At 42.5% G+C, this 11,821-nt stretch overlaps 1 pseudogene; it reads right to left on the bottom strand.

Moving 5' to 3' along the window:
- Positions 1-6,178: 6,178 nt before the first annotated feature.
- On the bottom strand, positions 6,179-6,294 carry LOC120604192 (uncharacterized; annotated as a pseudogene).
- Positions 6,295-11,821: the final 5,527 nt, after the last annotated feature.

Genomic DNA, 11,821 nt, shown 5'->3' with positions numbered 1-11,821 from the left:
TGTAGGGTACCACTTATAGACTCTGTTTTCCTGTTTTCCCTTCATGGTGTGGAGAAATGGGTTGTTAGCAATCCCAGTAGAAATATTTCTTTATTCTGCAGGTGTCCTCCCGGCCTGGCTGCAGAGCCGATCAGCATATTGCAGTCTCTGAATAGAGCTTGATTTATCATTTTAGTTCTCTTGCCTCCTCTATGGACAATTCTTACCCTAGAAAGAGGAGGAGAGAGGCTGGAAGGGGACAGGAGTAAACTGGACATGGGACTGAAGTGGATACTGTTGGTGCCTCGCCAGGTCCCTTTACAGGCCGGTGAACCTGCTGCCCGCTTACTTTCCTTTTTCTCTGGAGAATTACTCTTGGCTCAGCACCTTGCAGCCAGTGGGTGAGTGCCAGGTATAACCATCCCCCACATCCCCTGCCCCCTCCAAGTGAGTTTTACCACAGCCTAGACTTCAGCTGAAACCGCATCTCTTCTGAGCAGTGGGGGTGACAGAGGCCTTCCTCGCCATAGATATGAAGGCAAGGGGAGCAGTTGACATGCTCCCGGGGCCTCTCCTTCCCTTGTCCCCCACCTACCCACACAAGGCCAGAGTAGAACCTTATCTCAACTCTCTATTCCACTTTCAGAACCTGGGAGCCAGAGGAAGGATCACAGTAAGCCCATCAGCTCTCTTTTGCCCCCTCGTGGATCTGGTGAGAACCTTGATGATTTTCAAAAATTTCCACCCCCCTCTCCCCCGCCAGCCTACTTGTTTTTCCAAAAAGTAAAAAAAGATTTGAACTGACACTTCACCAAAGGAGACATACAGATGATAAATAAACACACTAAAGATGCTCAACATTCAACCTCGTTAGTCATAAGGAAAATGCAAACTAAACCACAACAAAATCTCACTACACACCTATTAGAATGGCTGAAATAAAAAGAGAGACCATCACAAGTGTTGTTGAGGGTGAAGATCAGCTGGAACTCTCATATGGTTCTCTTGAGAATAAAAAAGAGTTTGGAATGTCCTTACAAAGTTAAACACACACTTATCATATGACCAAGCCATTTCATTCCTAGATATTTACCCAAAAGAAATGATATATTTATTCAAAGATCTGTACATGAATGTTCATAGCAGTTTTATTTGTAATAGTCAAAAATTGTAAACAACCCAAATGTCAGGTCAACTGGCAAATTGTGGTATAAAATGAAATACTTCTCAGGAATACAAGAGAATAAATTATTGATATCCTCAATGACATGGATGAACCTCAGAATAATTATGCTGAGTGGAAGCCATATTTAAAAGGGTTAAATATGGGGTTCCAAGGTGACACATTATGATAGATGGAGAAGGAGGTAAAGCATGTGTCTTGAAGGAATAGTTTTTTAAGGGAAGGTCTAGGCAAGATATAATTCCCTTAAGTGCAGCTGGGTAGGATAATGATAGATCAAGTCCAAGTGTAGATATTAGTCCTTTCAGAGGTGATAATACACATGATTTGTTTGCTCGCTTTCTGGCTTCATATCTCTTACCACAAGGACCTCATAAGACTGAAGTCAGAGCAGTGATTCCCAAATTTGGCTGCACACTGAAACCACCTGGGAACTTTTAGAAAATATTTTTGCATGGTTCCCATCTGCAGAGATTCTGATGTTAATGGTCTGGGCTGCAGCCTGGGCATCAAGATTTTTAAAACCCTCAAGGGAATAGTAGTGTTTGAGACCATGGCTCTGGAGGGTTATGTTAGAAAAACTAGTGCCTGGGCCCTGAACAGAAGAGAAAGAAACAGAAATAAAGGCTTTCAAATCTAGCAAATCCTAGATTCCGCAACATGTCAGAGAAGAAAAGAACCTAAGAAGCAGGTTAAAATGTTCAAACTCTGCTGGCGGTCTGTTCCCTAACAAATTTGCACATGTTTTGAGTGGCCATTGATAATCCTTATTCTATTATTTTATTGGAGGTTGAAAGATCATTATTTGATAGTTCTATTAGTCCATTAACAGTTGTTTATTATTAGTTGAATTCTTCTTACTTTTTTTCCTTTTCTTTTTGAGTATCACAATGAATCCACAGATTTTTAATAAGAATGTTTTATAATCAATTTTAGTTATTCTTTTTGATACTCAAAATATCCCAAAATTGGTCAGTAGAAGTCCCTTCAAGCTAACTCCTTTACTTTCGGCTCGACCCCATGGGTTTTTGAACACTTCCTTGCTTTCTGCGCTACTAAACAGACCCAGCGGGAAACAGAGCATTGGCATGATGCTAAAGTAATACCCTATTACTTGTTTAATGCTCAGGAGAAGCATACCTTTATATTAGAAAGATTTGGTGGTCATCTCCTGTATTTATTACCTAGGGCTGCCTAGAAATTACCACAATTGGATGGCTTACTACAAAAGAAATTTATTCTCTCACAGTACCGGAGGCTGAATGTCTGGAATCAAGATATCTAGCTTCTAGTGATTGCGAGCGATCCCTAGCCTTCCTTGCCTTATAGACACATCACCGCAATTTCTGCCTCTGGTATCATGTGTTGTTCTCCTCGTGTGACTCTGTGTCCAAATTTTCCTCTTGTAAAGACACCAGTCATCTTAGCTTGATCACATCTGCAGAGACACTATTTCCAAAGAAAGTCACATTTACAAGTACTGGGGGTGAGGGTTTCAAAACATCTCTTTGGGGAACACAGTTCAACTCATAATATCACCTTAACTAGTGATCAAACTTACCATCAACTATGGTCGGACAACTGAACATTATGAGCCCCTGATACGGTTCAATATGCTGTCATAGTACCACTTTCAAAATACTCTTGCCAAAAATGTTTAATCCAAATCCAATTAAGCCTTTTGAATGAACTTCTAGATTACAGGAAATATAGGAGATAGAGGAATAAATTAAATGACATCATGATGAAGCAATCTGACAAGTCTGAAATGGGCAACATTCTGCAATCAACTTATTTAGTCTGGTGTCCTCAAAAAGTCAGTGTCATCACAAGGATGTAAAGTATAGCATAAGGAATATATTCAATAATATTGTAATAACTATTTATGGTGCCAGATGGGTATTAGACTTACTGGGGAGACCACTTTGTAAGTTATATAAATGTCTAACCACTATGTTATACACCTGAAACCGATATAATACTGAATGTCAACTGTAATTGAAAAAATAAAAATTAAAAAGAGAAGTTTTACAACTCAGTAATAAAAGATGACCCAATTAGGAAATGGACTCTATCAATAGAGTGCTAAGGCAACCCACAGGATGGTAAAAAAATTTACAAATTATATTTGATAAAGGTTTAATATCCTGAATATTTAAAGAACTCCTATAATCCACAACCAGAAGACAAACAACCCAATTTAAAAATGGGCAAATGAACAGACATTGCATTAGAGAAATGCAAATCAAACCCGCAATGAGATACCACTTCACACCTATTAGAATGGCTATTATCAACAAGACAAGTAATAACAAGTGTTGGAGAAGTTTTGGGGAAAAAGGAACCCTCATACACTGCTGGTGGAAATGTAAGTTGGTACAGCCACTATGGAAAACACTATGGAGAATCCTCAAAAAATTAAGAATAGAATTACCAAATACCCAGCAGTCCTTTTTCTGGATATCTACTTGAAAATTTTGAAAAAATTTATCCATAAAGATATATGCACCCCAATGTTTATTAGAGAATTATTCACAGTGGCCAAGACATGGAAACAACCGAAGTGCCCTTCAATAGATGATTGGATAAAGAAGATGTGGCACATATAGACAATGGAATATTACTCAGCCATGAGAAAAGATGAAATACTGCCATTTGTGACAACATGGATGGATCTTGAGATTGTCATGCTCAGTGAAATAAGTAAGACAGAAAAAGTTGAGGACCATATGATTTCACTCATATGTGTGGTACAAGACTGAAAGAAACAAATGAACAAGGCAAACAAACAAAAACTCATAGATAGATAATAGTTTAGTAATAACTAGAGGAAATAGTAGATAAGGGTAAAGGGGGTCAAATATATGATGACGGAAGGAGATATGACTTTGGATGGTGAAAACACAATGCAATATACAGATGATGTATTATTGAATTGTACGCTTGAAACCTATATAATTTTATTAAGCAATATCACCCTAATAATTTTTAAAAATAGGCAAATAATTGAATAGACATCTCTCCAAAGCAGATATAAGCACATGAAAAGTTGCTCAACCTCACTAATCATTAGGGAAAGCACATCAAAACCACAATGAGATACCATTTTACACATACTAAGATGGTTGTAATAAAAATAAATGGAAAATAACAAATGTTGGTGAGGATGTGGAGAAATTGGAATCCTTGTGCATTACTGGTGGAATGTTAAATGATGTAGCCACTGTGGAAAACAGTTTGGCAGTCAGAATTACCATATGATCCAACAATTTCTCTCTTAAGTACATACCCAGAAGAATTGAAAACAGACCCTCAAAGAGATAATTGTACATCAATGTCCATATCGACATTTTTTACAATAGCCAAAATATGAAAACAATCCAAGAGTCCCTCACCAGATTAAAGAATAAACAAAATGTGGTAAATACATACAATGCAATATTATTCAAGCACAAAAAAGAATGAAGCTGACCATGTTACAATGTGGATGAACCTTGAAAACATTAAACTAAGTGAAAGAAGTCAGACACAATAGACCTCATAGTTTATGATTCTGTAAACTATGGAATCATATCCAGAATAGACTAATCTATAGAGACAGAATGTAGATCAGTGGCTGCCAAGGGCTAGGGTGAGGGATGAAGAGAGAGAGGGGTGATGACTAAGATACAGAGCTTCTTTCTGGAGTAATAAAAATGTTCTAAAATCAATTATAGTGATGGTTGCACGAATCTGTGAATATACAAAAAGCCATTGACTTGTACACCTCAAATGGGGAATTATATAGTATGCAAATTATATCTTAATAAAGCTGTTTTTTAAAAAAGGCCTAGTATTGTGTAGTCTGAGAAGTGAAATGGGTGCCTTGGTAACTATTGATGATGTCCTGAATTTTAAAGGGGATAAGAAGTGTCTTGATGAGGCCTTGTGAATTTGTGGGTTTACTATGTGGAGAAAAATATGCGTAACTTTGATTTATATTTTGAGTATCCATGAAGCAAGAAATTCCCGGAATTCTTTACCCCAAAGCGGGGCGACCTTGGATAATGAATTGTTGTCGCTGCCATTGGTCAGACCAGATAGCAAGACCATTGGTAACGGTCCAAAAATCTATAAAAATATGTAGATAGGGCCAATTGTTGGCCAGAGAATACAGTGGTAAGATGACTGCCTGAAGTTTGGCCAATTGTGCTGACCCTGAGTCTTGTCTCTTATCAGGGACATCCTGGTTAAGATATGAGCAGCAGTAGCCTTCCATTGGTCTCTATCGTGTGTGATGGTAGGATGATGTCTTTAAGGTGTGTGAACTACCTTTGCTGTTAATTCAGTTGATCCCATGGGGCTCCTCAAGTAGCCAAAGGGTGATTTCATCTAGCACCATGGCATATGGCAAGGAACTGAGGACAGGAATGGCCATTGAGTCCTGAAAGTGGGATTCATCAGAGGGCCCAGATTCGACTCTATCCTGTAGGTACCATTTCTGTTTTAGCACAGTCCTCTGTGATTGTGCCAAGCTTGTGAGGTGCTGCTTCCATGACCTGAGGCATAGTGGGCAGCTCAATATAGAGGGTCCCAGGTTCAGGACCTGTGAGAGGCTCTGTTGCCAGGAAAGCTCTGTATGTAGCCAGCACTTGCCATTCTAATGATGTATGGTGCGGGGCTGGAGAGAGCATCCATTAAAAGCCATAGACGACTTATGGCCATTATGGGTGGTCCAGAGATTTTGGGAGGAATGAAAAAGCCTCTCGAGTGAAGGAGTCTTTGGGTGATAAAGGGTGGAGATTGGGCATAATGTAATTTGGACAAATTCTAGAGGCTTTTGTTGTAGTCTCCCCATTCGAGGTGGGCATGTTTGTGATTAACAACTTACATGGGCTTAAGAAAAATTTGTAAATGAGAAATGTGTTTTTTTCAGAGCCCCAAAGGCATAAGAGATATTGGGCTTGTTTTAATGTTGTGAGTAATAGAGGGTCAATAGCTGTTTCTTTCTATTATTATTATCATTATTATTATTAATGCCTATAGCACCTGGTCTTTCTAGGTGGTCTCCCATCCAAGTACTAACCAGGCCCAACCCTGCTTAGCTTCAGGGATCAGACATCAGGCTTGTTCAGGGTGGCATGGCCATAGACCATGGACCATGGCTCCGCTGGGGTGTGAACCCAGGACCTTCTGCGTGTAAAGCAGATGTGCTAACTGCTACACTATGGAACCATGTCCAATAGCTGTTTCTTGACAATGTCAGCATGTGAAGTGACTCTTCGCCGACCAAATGAATATCGGGTGGTGGGCCTTGTACTACATGTGGATCAATGGCCTATCCCCTTTGTTATGAGTTTCTTTATGAGTATTTGTATGTCCTGAATGAACATGTCAAATGAATCTCCTTGGAGGAGGAGGGTGTCATCAGTGCGATGTCATATCTGTGCTCCTGGAAAAATTGATGTGGTTAAGATCTTGCCTGTAAAGATTGTGTGTGATGACAGGGCTGTGAGGGTACTCCCTGGAGAGTCCTAGTTGTTGGTTGGATTAAGCCCGTAATTTTAATAATATTGGATATGAGGCTCTTAATGAGTGAGTCCGCAGCATTGAGATTGCGGTAACCCCTTGTGAGGGACCATTCATTCTTTCTAGGTTTAGAAGCAGGCTGTTAAATGGAGAAACAGTGTGGATAATCACCCTTTCTCTAAATAAGTCTTATATAATGATTTTAATCTTTGAAAGCCGTGTTTAATTTATATCGGGTTATATTAATATTTTAAATGGAGAGGAAGAAGAAAGTCTATCGGGTCCCTTTTGTCAAGCTGATTATTAAGTGCCAAAGACTTAAGTTAATTTTATTACTCATCGAGTGGAAATGCCCATGACAACTATGGGATATTATAGGGCAATGGGCGCTATGACCATGGAGAATTTGGGCCAGGCAATAGTTCTGATGGTTAAGGTTCCTCCTCTATTTTATGTTTAGTGACTCCCCTAAGATTAGAAGGGCTATCTTGTTTAAATTTAGTGGAGTTCCCTGGTATAAGTATAATTTGAACTCTAGAGTTAGGGCCATGAAAGTTTGCCAATTGGTTCATTTCAGCAGATGTTAAAGTTAATTCAGAACCTATGTTGCAGAGGGGCAAAAGCCAATGGGTGCCCTTTCATCTTTTTGTTGTGTACATTCTTTCAGAAAAATTAGGATTTTCAATCAGGTCACCACTCCCCAATTATGGACCTCTGTTTTCGTTTTATTCTCCCTGTATCCAGGTATTTTTGGGGGAGATGGTTACTATTTTGGGACAGGCCCTTCTCCTATCTATAAGTCTCTTCCTTCAGAATGCTTCAAGTCAGTATTGTCAGAATTAAGGGTTTCCTCCACGGCAATTGTCATCTTATTGGTTAAGGGGCCCCTGCCTAAACAGGAAGCAGAGTAGCCCTTTAGTGTGTTGCTAAGACGCCACACTCAATTAATTCCAGAGTCTTTTTTGATCCCTTTTATGGTTGTCCAATAGGGTCATGGTATCCTTTGGCCCTTTAAGAGATGCAGGAATAAAATATTCGGGGCACTTTTTGTAAGAGTTTATGCCATAGGGTATCATGGGGTGCCATGGTGTCTTTTCCCTATCACCCACCTTTTTCAGTGGCAGAAGCAGCAGCAGAGACACTTAAGGTCTGTAGGATCCTGGCGCGCCATCTGCTTTTAGGGGTATGAACCTCAGCAGACCACATGGTGACTGTTTTCTTCCGCATGAGCAAACACTGTTGAACCTGAATATAGCACAGGACATTGGTCACACACCCAATGGTCACAGGGTAAGAGTTGGTCTCCTGAGACTGGCATTAGTCATGGTTTATGCTAGAATTGAGACACGCAATTCAATGAGACACACAGAGAGGTCCAGGCCGAAGTACACAACCCAGGGCCACATTTAAGGAGGGCCTCAATCCCATACTCCTGTTCTTAAAGTCAAATAGTGAAACCTCCAGTTTAGGCTGGTAAAATCTATAATCTGTGCTCAGTAGGACTCAGCAAATACGGCACAAAGCAGCACAGCTCGAAACATCGAGTTAACCAGCAGACAGCAGAGCCAGTTAACAAACTAAAGCAAAAGAGAAGACCCCTCCATTGGTTGTGGTCATCACTTAGATGCCCTGCTTGCCATGCCAGTTATTGGTCCATCCTGCCTCTCTGGGTGACAACACAAGCTGAAGGATTGAGGGGTGATATGGAAAGCTTTATCCTGAAGGCATGGGGAGTCACTGAGGGCTCTGGGCAGAAGAGGGGCGAGGTTGATTTGAGCCTGAGAGAAATCACTGGTGGAGGGATTTTCTGCAGTGGTGAGGAAAAGATGGGAGTGGGAGAAGCATGGTGAGAAGATGAGCTTTAGGTAACTATCAGTCCACTGAGAAGTGAAGAAGCTGTCACTCTGTTGGGGAGCAGGAAGGTGGCAGCAGGAGTGAGGGGGGGATGAGGGCAGGACTCACTCATCACTGGGAGCACAGTGCTTAGTGGCCAAACCAACCAACAAATAAACAAACGACATGGCTTGGAGCCAGACTACTTGGGTTCAAGTAGCAACTGGGCACACTATTTAACCTCTGTGTGCCTCGGTTTCCTTATGTGTAAGATGGGAGTGTACTAGTTTTCAAGGGCTGACATAACAAAATACCATAGCCTGGGGGGCTTGAACAACAGAAATTTATTTTCTCATGGTTCTGGGGCGACAAGTCCAAGATCAAGGTGTCAGTGGGTTTATTTTCTTCTGAGGCCTATTTCCTTGGCTTGTAGATGGCCGTCTTCTCTCTGTGTCTTCACATGTCTTCCCTCCACACCTGTCTGTGTTCAAATCCCCTCTTCTTATAAGGACACCAGTCATATTGGATTAGGCCCATCTTAATGGCCTCATTTTAACTTAATTGCTTCTTTAAAGACTCTGCCTACAATGCAGCCACAGTCTGAGGTATTGCCAATTAAGACTTCAAATATGAATTTTTGGGGATATAATTCAGCTCATACGGGAGGATAATAGAATTTATTTCACAGACTTATGGGGAGAATTAATTGAATAAAGACATGTAAAGTGCTTAGAACGGTGATAAAAGTGTTTTCTATTATTAAAGATGCAGAAATGACATGAAATGAGGCAGCTCTTTCACCGATGTCTCAAAACTCCTGCCTCCTCTAGAAATTGGCTCCTTTGAGTCCAAACTGTTCTCAGAGCCTAGGATCCTCAGAAGCCTTCCCCACTTGCTTCTGGTATGTCCTTTCTGAGGTCACAGCTCTAAATTTCAGGATCCTCTTTAAACTCCTTCTCCCACAAGGCAGCCTGAACCAGTGGTCCCTTGAAAACAACTAAGCCTGTGGTTCTCAAAATGTGGTCTCCAGACCACCAGCATCACCTGGGAACTCGAAAGAAAGACAAATTCTTGGGCCCACCCCAGACCTACTGAGTCAGAATCTCTGTTAACAAACTCTCTAGGCGATTTTGAGGCACGATCAGTTTGACAAACATTGAACAAATAGTCCACTCCAAGCACTTATTTGGCAAAGGAATCAATTCTGAAGAACTACCACTTGGGGGCAGCACAAGACCGTGAGGTAAGCACAGGCTAATTAAAAGCATCTACAAGTGCAAAAGCCTCCCCCGCTTTTCCTGCCTCCAGTCTTAACAGAGCTCCCCTTAGTTCTCCCCGCACCGAGCTTGAGCGACTTCTTGAAACCTCAAACCCGATCACTGCCTTTGAATTCTTCAGTGGTTCCTTAAGGTACAAAAGGCTCTTTATCTGCCCAGCAGCATTTCCTGGCACATTTCCTTGCACATCCCTAGTTCTCCAACTTTCCTGGAGTCACACCCACCTAGGTTTGAATTTCATGTCTTTCATTTACCATCTAGGTGTGACTTGGAAAAGACACATCATTCTGAGCCTCAGTTACCTCATCCATGAAACGGGGGCAATTAATAAAACTTTTCTCATAAGGCTGTTATCAGAGAGAGCTTGTGCACTGCCGAGCACAACATATAGTCAGGGTGCACAAGTTTAACTCCATGCCAGGTACAGTGGATGCCCTCTGAATTCCACCCATCCCCCAACGCCATGACTTCCAGTTGCCAGCACCTGCATCTCTTTGCCTGGGGCTTCTACTGGCTGCTGATACCCACTGTGATGTCAGGACCATAAAACTCTGTCCAGCGGGGAGAGTAATAGTGCCAGCTAGGAGGGCATTGTTAGTACTCCACATAGAATAGGTCCTCAGACTTTTGCTACTGGGGTGACCTAACATTTGTCCTTCTCTTGCCGGTCTCTGTGACTCTCCCTACTTGCAGAAGTGGCCATGTCAGAACATCAAGCAGTGGCTGAAGGACAGGAGAGAACTGAGGGGTCTGGCTCACTGGTGGCTCCCTGCACTACCACTCCTGACCTCCTGCCCTTGGGCCACCCAGGCTGCTGGCTCCTGCCCACCCCCTTTCAGACACTTAAGACTCCTGAGTGTGTGTCATAGGATATAAGAGGACACCAGGTGCCCAGATGCTGCCAGATAACCTTGGTACTTTGGCTGGGCAGCTGGTGCTATGTGGGTTCATGGAACCTGGACCATCTCAGGCTGAGGACCTGGAGGTGACACCACTTCTCAGCCCGCAGCCTGTAGGACCAGGGGCTTTTTATCCAACAGTCTCTGTCATCAGGACTCTACTCTTTTTTGTGGCTGCCTCTTGGGCATTGGTTTGCCCTTGGTCTTTATGTTTTCTGTGGGGCTAATTCTGTCCCTGGATGCAGTTCGCATTCATCTACATGACTTGATGTAAGGGGCTCCAAAAGCACAGCCCCCTCACTAGTCTAAATATCTCTTCACCAGCCTGTCATACTGTCTGATTGTGTATGAAGCCTTGGGGATAAGCATTGCCCTTTCCAGGTACTCTTTGAAAAATTTAGCAAGCTGTCATCAGGAGCAGCTACATAATTGTGGAACCCTGTGCACGATGAAAACAGTGCTTTTTGTTTAAAGATTATGACAATGACAGAGCAGTAAGCCAATCGTGGGGCCCTGCGTGACTGCTCAGGTGACACACTCATGAAGCTGGATCTGGCTGTGCCCTATACCTCTCAGAGTGGCTGACTGAGTTTGTCAGCTCCTTTCCTTGCATGAAGGAGGAGCTCTGGAGCTGCTTGGAGAAGATGCAAAGACAATGTCAAAATGTGTCCCTTATTCAGCTCAGGACATCTGTCGTCTCAGAGGTATTCGAAGGCAGTGTTTTCTGCCCAGCTAGCCTTTCTCATTGGGCCTCCCCTTTAGGCTCATGAAGTCACAGCAGGATATGGGGCCTTTTCTACCTCTGGCTTGGCTTACCCTGGTGAGTCTTTACTCATTCACCTCTACTGCTGTGCTTACTGTGTCTGTTCTGCTCTGAGATGTAGGGCTGAGCCCTTAAGGCCCTTTCCTCCTCCCCAGACAACCACCACCAGATCTTTGGTTTTAGACCCTAGCAGCCTTTGGAGAGCCCCACAGACACACTCCATGTGCACGAGGCTGCTCTAGCTACTCTGCAGGCCTTTTCCCAGCTTCTCCACCTAGCTCTGTGCCCCAGGAGGCTGGGCGGCCAGCACACTGGCTTCTGGTTGGGTGTGACCAACAGGAGCCAAAGCAGGAAATTGGAGGGAGGGAGGAAGAAAGAG

This window comes from Pteropus medius, unplaced genomic scaffold (genome assembly GCF_902729225.1).
Source record: "Pteropus medius unplaced genomic scaffold, Ma_sr-lr_union100, whole genome shotgun sequence".
NCBI classification, from domain to species: Eukaryota; Metazoa; Chordata; class Mammalia; order Chiroptera; family Pteropodidae; genus Pteropus; species Pteropus medius.
This window is presented reverse-complemented; position numbering and strand designations above follow the sequence as displayed.